Genomic DNA, 18,705 nt, shown 5'->3' on the forward strand with positions numbered 1-18,705 from the left:
TCTAATCAACTAAACCATGGAACCAAGCACCGCATCCAGTCCCTTCCTAAACACCTCCAGTGATGGTGACTCCATCACCTCCTGCTGCAAGGAAACCTTAGAGCAACCATCCAGTACCTGAAGGGGAACCTACAAGAAAGCTGGGTGTGTGTCTTTCCACAAGGGCTTGTACTGATAGGATAAGAGGGAATGGATCGTAGCTTGAGGAGGGCAGATTTAGACTGGAGATTAGGAAGAAATTCTTTACAGTGATGGTGGTGAGAAGATGTTGCCCAGGGAGGTCATAGCTGGTCTAGTACAGGGTGTCCCTGCCCATGGCAGAAGCATTGGAACTAGATGATCTTTAAGGACCTTTCCTTCCTAAGCCATTCTGTGAATCTTATCAATCTATGAATCTCAGTGGATCACATCTAGTGAGAGCAGAAGGTTAGCTTCATCAATTTGATAGATATCTTTTGCCTAGTGCTATTAGAAATGGCCATGGTTGGGCATGGTTGGCTTTGACAAGTGCCAGGTTTCTAGTCACTGCTAAGTAGCTGTCCAGAGCCCAAGAGGAAACTTGGCAAAATAAATGAAGCCATGTGGATGCTCAGTGAGATATTGTAATTACCTCTTCAGAAGATCTAGCAAAAGAGGAGTAATGTTCAAAACATAAAATGGGTCAGTTAGGTAGGTGATGGCCACTAATTGAGTATCTCTTACCCTCCCTGCAATAAAATGCCTTTAGAAATCATTTAGATTCCTTGGTAGGATAAGAGCTAAGCCAAGTGGATTTGTCTGGGAGAGCAATGTGCCCTGCTGGCCAAGAAGGCCAATTGGATCCTGGGGTGTATTAAGAAGAGTGTGCCCAGCAGATCCAGGGAGGTTCTCCTCCCCCTCTACTCTGCCCTGGTGAGACCTTATCTTGAGTACTGTGTTCATTTCTGGGCTCCCCAGTTTAAGAGGGACAGGATGATTAGGGCACTGGAGCACTGCCTGGTGAGGAGAGACTGAGGGACCTGGGACTTTTTAGTCTGAAGAAGAGAAGACTTAAAGAGGATTTAATCAGTGTCTATAAATATCTGAGGGCTGGGAGTCAGGAGGGAGGGGACAGGCTCTGCTCATTTGCTCCCTGTGATAGGAGAAGGAGCAATGGATGTAAACTGCAGCACAGGAGGTTCCACCTCAACACAAGGGGGAACTTCTTCACTGTAAGGGTCACAGAGCACTGGAATAGGCTTCCCAGGGAGGTTGTGGAGTTTCCTTCTCTGGAGACTTTGAAGTTCCATCTGGATGTGTTCCTGTGTGACCTGTGCTGGATTCTATGGTCCTGCTGTGGCAGTGGGTTTGGACTTGCTGATCTCTTTGGGTCCCTTCTAACCCCTAACATCCTGTGATCCTGTGTCTGTTCCCTACAATAGCACCACTTTGGAAGGGTGTACTTGTCAAAGTCTGGCTTCTGCCCCTCAGCCTGAGGTGGGTAGAGAAACAATATGCAAACTGCCTGACCATGTTTGTGGTCCAGAGAAGCTGATTAACTTAACTGCTGTGTTTGGCATTTTTATTTTTTGATGGAGTTTAGTACAGGATATATTAATTTTTGACACTTTAATGGTGTAAAATCTGCTAATAGGTGATGTGTAGAGGTACAGCCCCAATTTAGCTCCTGCAATAACGAGACAAACTGTAATTCTTAATTGACTTCTCCTATGGAAATACCAGCAAAATAAATTACAGTGTCACTTAGAACAAGAGACGGGGGGCAAAGCCCCTTTTTTACAAGCCTCAGGATGATAATTCATAAATAAGCTGAAATAAGAAGCCTTAACAAAAAAATCCCCATGGACTAGGACATTAATAGCCTGTACTTTTAATCTGATACAATAAATCTCGCAGCTATGTATCCACAGCAGAAATAAGAGAAACCAGACCACGCTGGAGTAGGTATGGGGGAGCTGGAGAGAAACGTGCCTCCTTCTTCCCTTCAATTAAAAGTTTATGGTGATTTTTCTGGTATTCCAAAGTCAACAAGTCGTTGCTGCCAGCTTGCTGCCAATCGGTTTCCTCCATTGAAGGTTTGTATTTGGTTGAACTCTTTGCCTAAAAGCAATGCAGCATTGTCAGAGCTTCAAAATTCACATGTTTGGTGGAATTTTCAGTATTCATTTTGAGAGCTGGGATGTAGAATCATCAAATCAACCAGGCTGGAAAAGACCTCAGAGATCATTAAGTCCAACCTATTATCCAATACCCAGCACCTCATGACAGCTAAACCATGGCTTCAAGTGCCACATCCAAGCCTTTTTTGAACACCTCCAGGAACACTGACTCCACCACCTCCCTGGGCAGCACATTCCAATGGCAAATTACTCTTTCTGGGAAGAACTTTCTCCTCACCTCAAGCCTAAACTTCCCCTGGCACAGCTTGAGACTGTGTCCTCTTGTTGTGTTGCTGGTTGCCTGGGAGAAGAGACTAATCCCCACCTGGCTACAGCCTCCCTTCAGGTAGTTGTAGATGGCAATAAGGTCTCCCCTGAGCCTCCTCTTCTTCAGGCTAAGCAACCCCAGCTCCCTCAGCCTCTCTTCATAGGGCTTGTTCTTGAGACCTCTCCCCAGACTTGTTGCCCTTCTCTGGACACGTTCAAGTGTCTCAATGTTCTTCTTAAATTGAGGATTATGTACAGATCTCCAGTGTTGGATGATAGTACAAGAAGAAACGGCCTCAGGTTGTGCTAGCGGAGATTTAGGTTGGATATTAGGAACAATTTCTTCCTCAAAGGGTTGTCAAGCCCTGAAACAGGCTGCCCAGGGAAGTGGTGAAGTCCCCATCCCTGAAGGGATTTAAAAGCCAACACAGAATCAGAATTATTGAGGCTGGAATTGACCACTGAGATCAAGTTCAGCCTATGACCTAAGTCCACCATATCAACTAGACCATGTCACTAAGTGCCACATCCAATCTTTCCTTGAACCTCCCTGGCCAGACCCTTCCAATGTCTAATTCCTCTTTCCATGAGGAAGTGTTTCCTAACATCCAACCTAAGCCTTCCCTAGCACAGCTTCAGGCCATGCCCTCTCATCTTGTCATAAGTTGCCTGGGAAAAGAGCCTGACCCCTACTTTACTACAACTTCCCTTCAGGTCATTCTAGAATGCAATAAGATCCCCCCTGTGTCTCCTTTTCTCCAAGCTAAACAACCTCAGCTCCCTCAGCCTCTCTTCATAAGACAGATGTGGTGCTGAGAGACATGGTTCAGTGGTGGCCTGGCTGTGTTGGGTTAATGTTTGGACTTGATGGTCCTTCAAGGTCTCTTCCAACCAAACGGATTGTATTCTATGAGTCTGTACTGCTGCTTGGTTTTAAAGGTCTTTACCAGAGGAGCTATGCCAAGGCTTTATCTTATTTTATTTTGAGTACAATTTTCAATAGCAGTAACAGAGAAGTGGCATAGACTTAAATCCCATTCCTAAACCAGAGCAAACTGAGAAAGCCACAGAATCAGCGGCTGGGCTGCCTTGTGCTTTCTGGAATGTGAAAACATCTGACCAAAATTGCATTAACTGAAGGTGAAGTGAGGAAAAAGAAAAGTAAAAAGAAATGTCACCCTTTTTGCAAGAGCAGAGCCCTGCCAGGAGCAAGCATTACTCCACTGTCATGCACTCAGTTGTAATTGCCTGTCTGAGGGGGGTGAGCTGGGAGACGACCATCACAGCTCCCAAACCATAGGCTCCAGAGGCCTGAGCATGGCTGTGCTGCGCCAAGCCACTTAGGCATGAAGCATCAGGGTACAGTGTTACTAACCACTCTTATTTTGTAGGTCATGCAGATCATCCTGAATATTTCTCTGGATAAACTGCTAATGGCTACTTTCATAGAATCATAGAATCAATAAGGTTGGAAAAGAGCTCAGAGATCATCAACTCCAACCTACTACCTAACACCTCATGACAACTAAACCATGGCTCCAAGTGCCACATCCAATCCTTTTTTGGACATCTCCAGGGATGGTGACTCCACCACCTCCCTGGGCAGCACATTCCAATGGCCAATCTCTCTTGCTGGGAAGAACTCTTCCTCCTCACCTCCAGCCTAAACCTCCCCTGGCACAGCTTGAGACTGTGTCCTCTTGTTCTGGTGCTGCTTGCCTGGGAGAAGAGACCAACCCCCACCTAGCTACAACCTCTCTTCAGGTAGTTGTAGAGAGCAAGAAGGTCTCCCCTGAGCCTCCTCTTCTCCAGGCTAAGCAACCCCAGCTCCCTCAGCCTCTCCTCACAGGGCTGTGCTCCAAACCCCTCCCCAGCTTTGTTGCCCTTCTCTGGACATGTTCCAGTATCTCAACATCTTTCCTAAACCGAGGGGCTCAGAACTGGACACAGGACTCAAGGTGTGGCCTAACCAGTGCTGAGTACAGGAGCACAATGACTTCCCTGCTCCTGCTGGCCACACTATTCCTGATGCAGGCCAGGATGCCATTGGCCTTCTTGGCCACCTGGGCACACTGCTGTTCCAAATCTGCTGGGCATTTTCCCCTGTGCTGCATCTGATGGTGATTTTTATTTATTTTCTCTTTCTTTCCAGGCAACACAAGCAATAATCTGAAGCTCACTTATGAGACCAGCATAAAATGGTGTATAACAACCCAGTACAGTAAATTAAACATGATACTCATTACATAAATACAATTATATTTATCAGCCTTTTATAACCACACAAAGCATTTACCAGTAAGAGTTATTTTGGAGGAGATAATTCCCAATTAACTTTTACTACTTTAGTTAGTTACTTTTTTTTTTTTCCCCCTAATTTAGTTAGATTTAATTTTTCAAATAATAAAAAAAAAAAACCAAGGGGAAAGAAGAGAAAGAACAGGCTGTATCAAATGGCATCTCTAACTGTTACACTGGAGATGAGATATAATTAAAATGTTATGTATATGGGACTGCAGCTGATGGGAACCTCGGCTTAAACTCTTTGTTTTCTGTCTTTATTTGACTGTTGCCTGCGCTGCACAGATAAGATGATTGCATTGCAAGATGGATGGGTGCCCACAGGGCCAGCACCATGAGCTTGGAGGAGCAAGGGGAGGGAAGAGCTTGAAAGGAAGACTACCTGGAAAATCAAAGCGGCCAAGGTCTGACCTCAAACACGCTGAGCAACCCTATGAGAAATCCTCTGACCATTCTGTTTGCTTCTGTAAGGCTCCTTGTATTAGTGGGGTTGAGAACAAGGAATGGTGGACTTCCACGTGTCCAAGGTGAGAGCGGCAATGATGTGTCGGTGCCTTTCTGCACTGCGCACGCACATCTCATCAATGTGTATAAATATCTGAGGGGTGGGTGTGAAGTGGAAGGGGCCAAGTTCTTTTCAGTGGTGCACGCTAATAGGACAAGAAACAGCAGTTTCAAGGTTGAGCATAAAAGGTTGCACCGCAACATGAGGAGAAACTGCTTTATAATGAGGGTGACAGAGCACTGGAACAGGCAGCCCAGAGAGGCTGGGGAGTCTCCTTCTCTGGAGACTTTCAAGGCTCTCCTGGATGCTTTCCTGTGTAGATTACCCTAACTGATCCTGCTTTGGCAGAAGGGTTGGACTTGATGATCTCCTGAGGTCCTTTCCGAAGAAGTTCTATACAGAGAGAGTGATTGCCCATTGGAATGGGCTGCCTGGGGAGGTGGTGGAGTCACCGTCATTGGAGGTGTTCAGGAGGAGACTTGATGGGGTGCTTGGTGCCATGGGTTAGTTGTTTAGGTGGGTTGGGTTGGTTGATGGGTTGGATGCGATGATCTTGAAGGTCTCTTCCAACCTGGTTTATTCTATTCTATTCTATCCTAACGTACTGTGTTACTGTGGTCCAGGACATGGCTTGGGGGCTGAGGTCACCTCTGCACCCTGGAAGGTGGGGCAGCCACGCTCAGTGGTTTTCCCAGCGGGAGGTGCTGTGGAAAGGAGTAGCATTATTAACCCAAACCTCTCTTAATTTCATCTGTCACTAATAATTAAAACCTAGGTGGAGGGTTGCTAATTCTGTTTCAGACAATATGATTTTTTAAAACAAAATAAATGTGAACTCTGAGTGTTCACCACCGCTCTAAGACAGGAATTAATGTGTTTCACCAGGGAAGGGGTGAGGAGGAGGGGGGGGTTCTTCTCTCTGGTGGTGAATATCAGAGCTATCTTTCTGAAGGCAAGGACAGTTACAGGCCCACTGCTCATTACTTTGGATGTGTCACATTTGCTAGTCTGACAAGATGTATTATGGAAGAGGAATTATACAGATGGAGAGAAATATCCACGTGAGTTGTTTATTTGATTTTGGTTTTCTTTTATTTATTATTATTTCAATATCCACCACCCCCCCCCTTTCTTTTCTTCACTACCCTGTCCAACCTTGGGATAATGGAATCATTTTATGCCTTCTGCGCTATCATCAGCCTTTGGATGGTTGCACAAAGGCCACTGGCAACAGGAGAAGATGGCTGTAAAAAAATGCAAAAAATTGGGACAGAGGGAAAAAAAAAAAAGAAGTAGGGGGAAAAAAAGGCAGAAAGAAAGAAAAAAATAAAGGCAGAAAGAAAGAAAAAAAAGCAGAAAGAAAAAAGGCAGAAAGACAGCAAAAAGGCAGAAAGAAAGAGAAAAAAAGAAGGAAGAAATAAAGGCAGAAAGAAAGGAAAAAATGGGAGAATGAAAGGAAAAAAAGGCAGAAAGAAAAGGGAAAAAAAATAGGTACAACCACTAACTTGCCCTTAAATTTAAAAGGAACTAAATGAGGAACTTCTGGACAATTTATCTTGCTGTTTACAGATAACAAGTCACTTTGTTTTTATGTGCTCAGTCTAGTATTCCATAATTTATTTGAAAGAAGATGAGAAATAATGTAGATAAATGATGAAGTGTCAGGGTCTGACGCTCTTAAATGAAGCTATTATGGTCAAAGAGAAAACGTAAAACCTGCGGCTCATTACGAGAGCGTTCTACTTGTCAGTTAAGTGAAAAGGCCTGGAATGATTTCCAGTTTATTTGTCATTGCAGTTATTAAAGCTGTCTTTTTGGTGCCATGAAAATGAATTGAAGACTTTATTCGAAGTAAATTTGTACTAAAGCTTTCAGATGTATCTTATGTGAGCTCAGTGAGGCAGGAAAACAGCTTAAAAGCTGAAATATTACAAGGAGGCAACTACCGAAGTCCTGAAACACACAAGAATATAAAGTCGGAGGAAGTTGCACAAATAAATGAAGTATTTCATCTCTGGGGAAATAAGGCTTGGTTTTACTATATTGTACACTTAGACAAAGAAATCAGCCCTTGTTAGTGGCAGCAAAATATTGTCTTCACAGGGCTGTGCTTGGTGCTCACTTTTATATCAAGCTATTAGATTTGGGACAAGTTTATCACAGAAGTGGGGCTTCTCCGTTCCGGTCTGCACGGAGCAGCTTTAGAAATACCATCTCCAGGTCAAAGAGCAGAGGTGATATCAATAGCTAGATTAGGCTTTTTAGGATTACCAGGACTAACGTGGTTCAAGAGCAGGACAAAATGATGCATAGGAGACAGAGCGTTGGTGAGACCAGCCCGAGAGGATCCATTTCCTTAACTGAATGACCAAGCTCCAAAGCAGCCCATCTGACTGCAGGGAATGGGAGACGTTACTGACATTTTTATCCCTCTTGAAATGGTCTTAAAACACTTCATGAACCTTGTGTAGCTTGGAGGTTAGAGTGAAATTTGAGATTCCCCACCAAGTGAAATCAACTTAGCTCAGCCACCGAGGTGGTGGCTGACACTCACTTTATTGCAGTCCCTCCTTAAGCTTATTCTTACTGAACTGTAAATCTTGAATTTATGTAGAGATGATTGATAGGTTTATTTTATTCTGTTTTGTCTGTTGCTCTGCGTTTCTTTTCCAGTAGTTGTGTTCCCCACTACTGCTTCGTATTTGCCAAGACAAATTAGTGTAGTTACACTGGGTTTGGACTGTCCAAAAGGAAATTAAGAGTCTTTTTTTATTTGAAATTGAAAGCTGTAGGAGCACTAAACTGAATGCTTAACTCCAAGCTCCAGCAGTCTTACAGCAGTATAGCTGACACTTTATTGCAGGCATTACAAATGTTATGACATGTCTTCAGGGTCAAGTTAAAAACAAAAAGGGTTCCCCATTCTCATCAGAAGTAATCTGTCAGTTTTGTCATCAGATATTACAGCAGCCCTCAGTAGCAGTGTCACAGTCAAAGGGTTTATCAGGCTTGGTACTCTATGTATACCTAGTCTGATTTTTTTTTTTCAGGGGTTTATATCTGCAATAAAAACTCCCTCTGGGCTAAAACTTGGCTTTCATATCCCAAAGGGATTTTTGTAATTAAAAAAAAAAGAGAGGGGGGCGGGGGGGAAGCCAACAAGAAAAAGAGAGCCTCAGTGAGGGTTCTCTTGAATGATAAGGGCACAGAAAAAAATATAATCTAGTCTGCCTTCATAAAATAGTCTAAATCTTTTAAACTGGCAGCCTTCAACCATTTAAGCAGCCAACTCTCTTTGCATAAGAGACCATTAAAAAGGACAAGCCAGGAAGGGGAGAGGTGGTGGAGGAGACAAGTGCTTTGTGCTCACCCTGAGCAGAAGTGTTGAGTATTTGATGAGATGTATAATTAGCCACACGTTTCTAAAGCTCTTGGTGCCTCTTTCTCTTGGAGCTGCGCACGAGGGAATTAGGATGTCTGATGCACAAATATAAATCATTTCGTCCTCGCCACCCTCTGCTGCACGGTCCTGCAGAACAGGGCTGGTGACTCTGGAAGCTGCTCAGATCAGGGCAGCCCTTCTGATATACACGCTGCATCTGTTCTGTGTTGAAACAGAGGACTTCATTTTCTACAGCTGCTAAGCTGAGACCTTTTTGCTTCTGTCTCCATTAACGGTACAAGGAAAATATGCAAAGCACGGTGGGGATATTTAGACAGAGCTGTGGAAAAGAAAACAACAAAAGGAAATGCCCATGCAAGTGTCAGCTGTGGAAGGGACGCAAGTACAGAGACCTAGTTGTTCTCTCTGACTATGGAAAAGAAAATAACCAAAAGCAATGTCCATGGAAGTGCTGGCTGTGGAAAGGATGCAAGTATAGAGACTTTGTTGCTCTCTGTGACTGCCTGGAAGGAGGTTGTAGAGAGGTGAAGGCTGGCCTCTTTTGCCAAATAACAATCTATATGGCACGAGGAAACAGCTTCAGTTCCACCAGAAGAGCTTTATCACAGAATTGCTAGGGTTGGAAGGGACCTCTAGGATCATCTAGTTCCAACCCCCCTGTCATGGGCAGGGACACTTTCCACTAGATCAGATTACTCACAGCCACATCCAGCCTGGCCTTAAAAACCTCCAGAGAATGGAATTCCACCATCTCCCTGGGCAACCTGTGCCAGTGTCTCACCACCCTCATGGGGAAGATCTTCCTAAAGTCTAATTTAAATCTTTCCTCCTCTAGCTTGGGTCCATTCCCCCCAGTCCTATCACTGCCTGACACCCTAAAAAGTGCCTCCCCAGCTTTCTCATAGCCCCCTTCAGATACTGGAAGACCACAATTAGGTGTCCTTGGAGCCTTCTCTTCAGACTGAGCAGCCCCAACTCTTTTAGTCTGTCCTCATAGGAGAGGTGCTCCAGCCCTTTGATCATCCTCCTGGCCCTTCTCTGGACACCTTCCAGCACCTCCAGATCCTTCTTGCAATAGAGGCTCCAGAACTAGACACAGTACTCCAGGTGGGGTCTCACCAGAGCAGAGTAGAGGGGGAGAATCACCTCCCTCGACTTGCTGGTTATGCTTCTCTTGATGCAGCCCAGGATATCATTGGCTTTCTGGGCTGCAAGTGCACACTGGTGGTTCATGTTGAGCTTCTCATCCATCAGCACCCCCAAGTCCTTTATGTTGCATACTAGGAAAAATATATATTAGGACAAGGGTTGTCAAGCCCTGGAACAGGCAGCCAGGGAAAGTGGTAGAATCCCCATCTATGGAGGGGGTGTGAAGCGGTGCTGAGAGACGTGGTTTAGTGTGAGCTGGCAGTACTGGGCTAATGGTTGGATTTGATGTTCTGAAAGGTCTTTTTCAACCAAAATGATTCTGTTCTATGCTGATGAGCACAGTGCTGATTAAGACCATTAGGCTGGTCTTTGAAAATCTGGTGAGGAAATTAGGAGCAATAAATTAGACACAGAGATGTTTCCACAAAAAAAGTGATGAAAGGCTGTGTCTTATCACTTCACAATTCCCATCCCTAAGCCTTTGCTTTCATTCCAAACCCAAACTTTGCAAATGCTTTGTGGAACAGTGTGCTATGTGCTGCAGGTACCACCTGCTCCTTTTTATAGTGTGTGGCTCAGGGACCACAATAACAAACAGGACATATGAAAGAGGCACTGGGCTTCTCCATAAAAACCTGGTAAACCAGCAGAAAACAGGCACTCCTCTGTAAGAGGAAGGGGGAAAGCATGACTGTGGGGTATATTTGCATTAGATTGTGATTCATTGGACTTCCTAAGGGGAAAATAAAAGAATGTGAGTAAAGAAAACCATCCCTGCTGTCTCCATGGGGAAAGAAAACTGTATGTGCTCCTTTAGTCTTTCCATGGAGGCCAATGTGTTCAGCTGAGGGGAAAGCACAACTAAGACCTTCCACTGGATGAGTATAAATGGGCTCTTCATAGATACTTCCTATTCTCTGTATCTGAATTCTTTATACCTGAATTTGGTCCTGAGTTAATACCATCCCATTACCACTAGGAATTGCTTCTAAAAATCATCAAGAGGCTACTACAAAATGAGATTGGATATTCTATTATTGGGGTGGTATAGATAATCCTTTAAATAACCAATTATTATTCTTTGTCTTTAGAACAGAAATAGAATATGTTGGAAAAGACTGTTGAGATCAGCAAGTCCAGCCTATCATCCAACACCATCTCATCAACAAGACCATGGCACCAAGCACCCCATCCAATTTCTTCCTAAACACCTCCAGTGATGGTGACTCCACCACCTCCCTGGGCAGCACATCCCAATGGCCAATCTCTCTTTCTGTGAAGAACTTCTTCTTAACATCCAGCCTAAACCTCCCCTGGCACAGCTTGAGACTGTGTCTTTGATGAATGTTTTATTTGTTATCCAGGATTTGTCCCTTTATTTTACAGGAACACAACTTCCTTGGAGAATAAATCTTATGAAGAGTGACTGAAGGAGCTGATGCTGTTTAGTTTGGAAAAGGGGAGGGCTGAGGGGAGACCTCATTGCTCTCTACAACTATCTGAATGGTGGTCGTGGAGAGGCTGCTGCTGGTCTTTTCTCACAGGTGATTAGTGATAGAACAAGAGGGCATGGCTTCAAGCTGTGACTGGGTAGGTTTAGACTGGACATTAAGAAATATTTTTTCACAGTAGGATGGTCAGGTATTGGAATGTGCTGCCCAGGGAGGTGGTGCAGTCCCCAAGCCTGGACGTGTTGAAGGGTTGTTTGGATATGGTGCTTGGGGATATGGTTTAGGGGTGAACCTTGCAGAGTAGGGTTCTGGGTTGGACTTGGTGATCCTGAGGGTCTTTTCCAACCTGAATGTTTCTGTAATTTCTGTGATTCTCATCTTTGACTTCTCTCCAGTGGTCAATGCCAGCTTAGGGGACTTTGACCAGACCAAGGCAGGTGTGTTCCCACATGTAACCAGCCCATGTTGCAAAATATGCCAGAGAAGGTCAGCCTGGAGATTTCAGAAATAAATGTTTTTGTACCAGTGTTCAAGAATGACAAACTAGTAGGGCCAAGATCCAAAATAGAGGAGTTACTCAGGAATAAACTCAGTTGATATGTGGTAAGGGATAATGGAGGTGGAATGACACTGGATTATCACAGGTAGCCAGAGGTGATCTTGATTTTTCAGAGTGTGTGTTAAAATATTTGTTCTGGAATTAAAGTATATATAATAAACACTACAGAGCCACATATAGTATCTACAGTATGGACTGCCGTCCAGCTCTGGAGTCCTCAACACAGCAGAGACATGGACCTGTTGGAGCAGGGCCAGAGCAGGACACAAAAGTATGTGAGGACAAGCTGAGAAAGTCAGGGTTGTTCAGCCTGGAGAAGAGAAATCTCTGGTGGGACCTTCATGTGGCCTTTCAGTGCTTGGAGAAAGAGCCTGGAGAAGAGGAGACTCAGGGGTGACCTTATTACTCTCTACAACTACCTGAAGGGAGGTTGTAGACGGACAGATGTTGGTCTCTTCTCCCAGGCAGCCAGTACCAGAACAAGAGGACACAGTCTCAGGCTGCGCCAGGGGAGGTTCAGGTTGGATGTTAGGAAAAAGTTCTATACAGAAAGAGTGATTGCCCATTGGAATGGGCTGCCTGGGGAGGTGGTGGAGTCACCATCACTGGAGGTTTTCAGGAGAAGACTTGATGGGGTGCTTGGTGCCATGGGTTAGTTGTTTAGGTGGTGTTGGATTGGTTGATGGGTTGGATGCGATGATCTTGAAGGTTTCTTCCTACCTGGTGTATTCTATGTATTAAAGGGGCTGATCAGAAAGCTGGGGACAGACTTTTTCGCAGGGCCTGACAGGTCAAGTAATGAGGACTTTAAACTACAAGAGGGGAGAAATGTTTTACACTGAGAGCAGTGAGACACTGACCCAGGTTGCCCAGAAAGGTGGTAGATGGCCCATCCCTGGAGCTGTCCGTGACTGGATTGGATGGGGCTCTGAGCAATGTGCTGTAGTTGAAGATGTCCCTGTTTAGTGAAGGGATGTTGGACTAGATGATCTTTAAAGGTCCACTCCTACCCAAAGCATTCTGTGATTCTATGAATGATTATTTTGTACAGCTACTTCTGCTCTTCAGCAAAATGCCTTGTTCTCACTGTCTGTGCTTGTTACGGTGTGCTCTGTCCGTAGAGATCCACCAAGAAGGGACCTGTCAGCCTTCAACATCTTCTTCAAGATTGGTTCATCCACCTGTAGAGAATCTCAGGAGCGTTTGTGGGCACTGGATGTGACTGAGCATGATCAGGTACACTGCTTTCACTGACTACCATAACCTATTTTTGCCTTGCCCTGTGGCACAAATTCCCCTAGCTCTGGGCAACAGCTGCCTGCCTGAATGTCTAATATTCTCTAAGTCTTCCTAAGAAGCTTAAAGTAAAGGATGCTATTGGCAGAAGATGGAAACTATCTGAGTAGCAGACAGTCTGGTATTTCAAACTCACATTCCATTTCTTCTTAGCCTGGAAAGGAGGAGTCTCAGGGGAGACCTTATTGCTCTCTACAACTCCCTGAAGGGAGGTTGTAGCCAGGTGGTGGTTGGTCTCTTCTCCCAGGCACCTAGCACCAGAACAAGAGGACACAATCTCACACTGCACCAGGGGAAGTTTAGGCTGGATGTTAGGGAGACGTTCTTCCCAGAAAGAGTAATTTACCATTGGAATGTGCTGCCCAGGGAGGTGGTGGAGTCCCTATCACTGGAGGTGTTTAAGAAGAGACTAGATGGGGTGCTTGGTGCCATGGTTTAGTTGATTAGATGGTGTTGGGTGATAGGTTGGACTCGATGATTTCAAAGGTCTTTCCCAACCTGGTTAATTCTATTCTATTCTATTCTATTCTATTCTATTCTATTCTATTCTATTCTATTCTATTCTACTCTACTCTACTCTACTCTACTCTACTCTACTCTACTCTACTCTACTCTACTCTACTCTACTCTACTCTACTCTACTCTACTCTACTCTACTCTACTCTATTCTTTTTTGTTGCGTTGTTGTAGCAAATGCCCAGATTAGTCCCATTCAGTGACATTTTAACAAACTTCCAGTTGCTGCATCAAACAGACTGAGCCTGATAGTGACAAGCTTGAGGTCCTGTACTGGGACATAAGGCTGACGAGATGGAAAAAGGAAGGGTTGTGACAAGGGAAGAAAATGGTTTCAGTGAAAGACCATAAATGCAAATCTAAGAACCCTTTTTAGTAAAGCTGGTCTATTACTACAGCCTAAAGGAAGCTCACTTAATTAATAATTAAGGTGCTCATCTTCAGGTTGCTCTCAGGATGAACTTTAGAGCCAGAAATGGCCGGGAAGTTATTTATTTATTTATGATGCATCTGCAAATGAGAAAATTCATCATCATCAACAAAAGCTACAACTTTTGCCAAAAATAGACCTATTTTGTAGTTTCCTCAGGTCCACCATGATTGTTAAAGGCAGAGAAAGAGAGCTGGTATCAAAAAGCCATCACAATTACTCTTGGCTTTAATGAGACAGTGTAGAGGTGATAATTATATTCCAGACAAACTGCTTACTGCTGAGGGTGATCTTTAGCAGACTCTTCAGTTGCAGACACTACAATGAGGAAAAAAACCTCTGCCCAGGTCCTTCCCTGCCAGTGGGTGCCAGCCTGGGAGAGTTCAAGTCCATCACTGGGACCAACATCCCAGGCAGCAAAAGAGCCCAACCAGGGCACTGCCTCCTTTCACAGCCAGATTTTCTTCCTGGGCTCTGGGCAAGTTGTTTATCCCCTTTGTACTTATTTTTCCAATCTGCGAAAGTGTGATGGGAATGGATAACCCACTGGGATTTACCATAGAATGGTAGGAGTTGAGAGGGAACCTCAGGAGATCATCTGGTGGATCATAACCCACAGAAGCATAGAATAGAATGTGGCACAAGGAAACAGCTTAGTTCCACCAGGAGAGATTGATCATAGAATTGCTAGGGTTAGAAGGGACCTCGAGGATCATCTAGTTCCAAGCTATGGGCAGGGACACCTCACACTACAGCAGGTTGCTCACAGCCACATCCAGCCTGGCCTTCAAAACCTCCAAGGATGAGGCTGCCACCAGCTCCCCCGGGCAACCTGTGCCAGTGTCTCACCACCCTCATAGGGAACAACCTCTTCCTAACATCCAATCTGAATCTACCCAGTTCTAGTTTCATTCCATTCCCCCTAGTCCTATCACTCCCTGACACCCTCAAAAGTCCCTCCCCATCAACAAAATGCTTTAGAATTTGGGGTTTTCTGAAGCTGCTACAGAAATGCAGCATGTTGTTGATTTTATTTTAATTTAATTTAATTTTATTTATTTTATTTTATTTATTTTCCTGTGCATCTTCTTTTATATGGGTTAGGAACTGACTGTGTGTTGTGCTCTGGCTTAGCCGCACTCCTGTTTTGTTCCCCTGTGTTATCTGTTGTGCTGTGGTTCATGAGCTGATTCATTTTTCTCTTTAATCACTGATATTACTTAGCTCAAACCCTCTTTGAATAGTTTATTCCATGTGGCAGCTGCATGCCAACAGAGCAGTTCTGTCTCACATTTCTGTGTAGGGGGGAACACTTGTGTCTTCAGAGTGCAGAAAAGGAAAAGATAATTAATTTCTGAGGCTCAGTGGTTGCTCCTCACCCAAGTGACTGTTTTAAACCATAAATCAAGCACCATTGGTGAGGAGAAAAATATACACATGCTTTAGAATTCACAATAATGGATAATTAATTGATAATTAAAATAAATTTTAATTATTATTATTGTATGAATAGAATAGAATAGACCAGGTTGGAAGAGACCTTCAAGGTCATCGTGTCCAACCTATAATCCAACACCACCTAATCAACTGAACCATGCAGCCAAGCACCCTATCAAGTCTCCTCCTGAACACCTCCAGTGATGGTGACTCCACCACCTCCTCAAGCAGCCCATTCCAATGGGCAATCACTCTCTCTGTGTAAAACTTCCTCTTAACCTCCCCTGGGGCAGCCTGAGACTGTGTCCTCTTGTTCTGGTGGTGGTTGCCTGGGAGAAGAGACCAACCCCTGCCTGTCTACAACCTCCCCTAAGGTAGTTGTAGGGAACAATAAGGTCACCCCTGAAAGATGCATATACCTTGGACTAGAGGACCTTGAAAGTCTCTTCCAACCTAAACCACTCCATCATTCTATGATTTTCAGGTTTTTCTTCTGAGCAACCTGATCTAGTGTGAGGGGTCCCTGCCTATGGCAGGGGTTGGAACTACATGATCCTTGAGGTCCCTCCCAACCCTAACAATTCTATGATTCTATGAATAGGGCACTGAAAAAATAATGTTTGAGGAGTCAGAAAGGAGCAGTCAGAACCAACCCTCACTGCTGTGCCCAGAGATGGCAAGATTTGAGTTGACTTTGGGTGCTGGGAGATTGTGAGCGGTCTGACTGCACAATATTAACGACCCAGATGCTAAGGATCAGGGTCAAGACACATTTTTTATGTTGTTCAATGATGTCATCAGAGGTGGGACCTAACAAGTTGGTTTTTTTATTATTATTATTATTTTTCATATTTTTTCTTACTCAAAAGCTAAACAGAGGCAGACTTAGCTCATTTTGGGAAAGGGAAATGATGCAACAGCTCAGAGGAGAGGAATAATAGCATGGGAAACCTGTTGAAATGTGGTGCTAGAAAATGAGGATAAAATTCTGTTGCTGCTCATCAGCCTTTGCTGATGGTTGTGTTTTTTTTAAACAAACTTCTTTAGGAAAATACAGTAAAATTATTCTGGCTATCCCTAAGATAAAATTTAAAGATAATTTGGCAGCCAAAGTTTTGAGCTTAAAAACTGCTAAAAAAAAAATTCATTTTCTCACCATGGTATCTCCCTGTAGAAGGAGGTTTGCATCATGATGATGTGCAGACAACCTTGTGAAGTAGGTAAATGGTCCCATTAGTGAGTGCCTGTAAAAAATCATTCTTATGGCAATGCACTGAGTAGTGCTGCAGTGCTGCTGGCTGCCCCAACCTTACAGAATCCTAGAATTGGAGAGATTCCAGACACCCCATGGACAATGGGATCTTGGGCAACCTGTTGTGGGTGACCCTGCTTTAGCATGGGGATTGGACTGGATGATCTACAGAGGTCTCACAGAATTTTCAGGGTTGGAAAGGACCTCAAGGATCATCTAGTTCCAAACCCCCTGCCACAGGCAAGGACACTTTTCACTAGATCAGGTTGCCCAGAGCCACATCCAGACTGGCCTTAAAACCTTTAACCACCTCTTCTCAAGCTGCACCAGAGGAGGTTCAGGCTGGATGTTAGGAAGAAGTTCTTCCCAGCAAGAGAGATTGGCCATTGGAATGTGCTGCCCAGGGGGGTGGTGGAGTCACCATCACTGGAGGTGTTTGAGAGGAGACTGGATGGGGCACTTATTGCCATGGTTCAGTTGATTAGATCGTGTTGGGTGATAGGTTGGACTTGATGATCTTTGAGATCACAGTATCACAGTATCATAGTTATACTGTGATACTGTGATCTCAAAGGTCTCTTCCAACCTGGTTTATTCTTATTCTTATTCCATTCCATTCCATTCTTTGGGCAACCTGTTCCAGTGTCTCACCACCCTTATGGTGAAGAACTTCTTCCTGATGTCTAATCCAAATCTCCCCTCCTCTATGCAAAATTACCATCAGTAACAGCAGCTGCATAGATGTCCAGCCGACACAGACAGAAATGAGTTAAAGACAAAAATCGGTGACATTTGACTGTTCTTTTCTCTTTTTCCCCTGCCTGATTTATCTCTAATTCAGGCTGCTTAACTTAACTTAAACACAGATACCACAGGCAGGGTATTTGTTAAAGCACTAAGCTGACAAGTCCGGAGCACCGACCATTATTCCTCTCGGGGAGTCAGAGGTTGGAGTGATTCATTTTGGAACCCGACACTCAGGACCACAATTCCTTGAATTCCCAAAGCTTTTTTTTGGGGGGGTTGGTTTGGGGTTTTTGTGTGTGTGTGTGTGTTCAGGCAGCTTCCTCAAGGACAGCTATCATGTCTTAGCTGCTGCAAGTGACAGATGGGCTACAACGTGCCACGTGATGGATAACGCCGGAGCCACACCACTTAATCCTTCTAATACTAATAGCGGCATTATCATAGAGATTTATGAGAATGTCAGTTCCAAGTTCCCAGCTCCATTCATGGAGCTTTTTGGTTTTGTCTTTTTTTTGGGGGGTTTTGTTGGGTTTTGTTGGGTTTTTTTTTTTTTTTTTTAAACTTCAGCTGCAAAAAACATGCATCCATCCCATTAATTCTAATTATCATGGTTCATCTTCTCAGCAGTTTTGTACTCTGGAACCTTTCAGTGCAAATTAACATCCCCCCCACACACCCCCCCCCCCCAGAAAAGAAAGGAAAGTGTATTAATTAATATTTGTAGCTTTTAATTTCAGCGAGAGTGTTGTCTGGAAGCAGCTGGCTGGTACAGGGCCGTCGCTATTGAATCCTTGCCAAACAAGTGCAGATGTAATTTTGTTATCTCTTGCTTAGTCATTTACGCAAATTAATTTGAACAATTAGCCTTTTCCTGGTCCTTCATGAATCATGCAAAAGGGACCTGCTGAAAAACTCGCTCGCCGCCAGGAGAGAAGTGGTTAACGTTGCGGCGGCTGACTGAAAGGTGTGGCTGCGTTTGGGATGAGGCACGGCTGCGGTAGGCATCGCCACCATCTGGGTTTGTTTGGGGTTTTGGTGGTCTTTTTTGGTTGCTTGTTTTTTTTTGGTGTCTTATCTTTTCCAATAGAATCATAGAATCAACCAGGTTGGAAAAGACCTCAGAATGTGCCCAGTGGGCAGTGTGCCCAGGCAGCCAGGAGGGCCAATGGAGTCCTGGCCTGCATCAGGAACAGTGTGGCCAGCAGGAGCAGGGAGGTCATTCTGCCCCTGTACACTGCACTGGTTAGGCTGCAC

This window comes from Dryobates pubescens, chromosome 2, assembly GCF_014839835.1.
Source record: "Dryobates pubescens isolate bDryPub1 chromosome 2, bDryPub1.pri, whole genome shotgun sequence".
Classification (NCBI taxonomy): Eukaryota; Metazoa; Chordata; class Aves; order Piciformes; family Picidae; genus Dryobates; species Dryobates pubescens.